The sequence below is a fragment of the Adiantum capillus-veneris genome, chromosome 7, assembly GCF_014529385.1.
Source record: "Adiantum capillus-veneris isolate H3 chromosome 7, ASM1452938v2, whole genome shotgun sequence".
Lineage (NCBI taxonomy): Eukaryota > Viridiplantae > Streptophyta > Polypodiopsida > Polypodiales > Pteridaceae > Adiantum > Adiantum capillus-veneris.
Window position 1 is genome coordinate 6,066,404 of NC_140937.1, and position 1,979 is coordinate 6,068,382.

The 1,979-nt window shown below is 35.9% G+C and overlaps 1 pseudogene; it reads right to left on the reverse strand.

Annotated features, from left to right (window-relative positions):
- Positions 1-758: 758 nt before the first annotated feature.
- On the reverse strand, positions 759-1,407 carry LOC147453384 (uncharacterized; annotated as a pseudogene).
- Positions 1,408-1,979: the final 572 nt, after the last annotated feature.

Genomic DNA, 1,979 nt, shown 5'->3' on the forward strand with positions numbered 1-1,979 from the left:
CTTCTCCTCATAATGGGGGCCTTACAAATGTGCGCTTTTACCACAGAAAATTACAAGGGTAAATCAAGCTCCATACTTAACAAAAACTATAAAAGCAAGGGACACATGAAAAGAAAAGAAAAACAAAAACAAAAAAACAAACCAAACAAACTAACTAAATCACTTTGTTTGCTACGAAACAAAACTACATAAAACAAAACATTATTAACTTAAAAATGTTTTTTAGAAAAGGCATGTGTAAAATAAGTTGACGCGACTTACTTAGCTTAAAACAAGTACTCAACTTTAAGCAAAAAAAAAAAAAGGATAAGACATCTTAAACACTTAATCCTAGAAATCAAACTTCACACAACAACTGATAACGGAACACATTCTTAAGTCCTCGGGTAAGCTAAATATGAAATCGAAAAATGAATACTACAAACCTACGAAGAGCAAAGAACCAAACTTGACAATGTGTGATCTCAACTTCACTGCTTGTCCAAACAGGAAGAATAAGATTATCACATTTATCATGCATAGCTTGGACAACAGCTATGACATCCCTACTCACGTCGTCAGTGCCCAAGAGTAGGTGCAGGTTTATATAGAGGCCATTCATGCTTTGAACGTACTCTACAAAACCAACGAGCTGAGATTCTATCACCCTATGGAGGTGATGGGCATACTCAACCATGATAAAGGTTAGCAATTGTCAAGCTATAGTGAAAATACTAGAAGCGCTAAAGATCAAAACAACAACATAAGGTGTTATTAAGTCAAACAATAAGTGGACTTTTTAGCTCCCCACTTCTATTGAATTTACTACTGATTATCTTGAACATTCCAAAGGAAGAAACACTAAAAATAAACTTACTATGATGTAAAAATGAACGAACTTTTTGTGAATGAGTATCCTTTTTCAACTAGTAAAGAAATAAGATGGCAAGATTGAACAACAAAAGTAGATTTACTAGAACAAAGACGAGAAAATCTTAATAGTTGAGAGCAAATGACACTGTACTTAGCTAAAAGAGAAATGTTCGAAGAAAAGTGAGGCATGCGGATGATTTTTAAATTGACATATTCTGGTTCAAGGCGCTTATTGTAGATATCTACTTCTAATCCCAAGGGAGTCTGAAAAATATTAAGGTCTAAAAAGGCACAACAATCACTATTTGTGGTACAGTTAATTTCACAAAACTCCTTGCGATAAATTCCTCCGCCTACAGAACTCAAATTCAAGTATATAAAATCTTGAAAAGAAGGAACGCCAGGGACAAAAAGATCATCTACAAAGCGTCTTACATTGCATAACTTGTGCAAAAATATTGGGCAAGTGTTAGCAAGGACAAGACGCTCCATAAAATCAAACTCATAAGTAAAAAGATAGAAATTAGCAAGAAAAACAGCACAATTGGTGCCCATAGGGATACCAATTGTTTGCTTTCAATACTCAAGAGAATTGGAGAGAGAGAGAGAGCTTGACACTTCATTGGCGACTAGAAGATGGGCTGGTCCCCCCCATAAAGAGATTATCTTTATTACAAAGGGAGAATCTTTACAAGCACAAGAACGTGGCAAAAGCCCGTCCTCTATTCTTTCTTTTCTTCATATAACTGAGAGTGCAAAAGCTACTCTCTGAATATTACGAGGATTTTCCCTCTTCTATGAGATTTTGAGAAGCTCTCAAAAACGAGAGTCTATCTTCCACATAACACAACAGAAGCTCTCGAAAATGAGAGTCTACCTTCCGCTAACTGTGTCCCTTTATGCATAATCGTTCCTGCAATAAAAACAAGGAAGAAACACGCAAAATGCACGCACACATGCTTGTTGTAATTTTCTACACATAACCTCAAAATGTTAACTGAGCATGTTCCAATTCCGAAATAGAGACCTTTTTCGCGATGGAATCGCCCAAACTTAGTGTAAGCGTAGTGTAGGTAGAGAAGAACTAGATCTTATGAGTGCTTTGCTTAAATTCACCCTAATGGAGG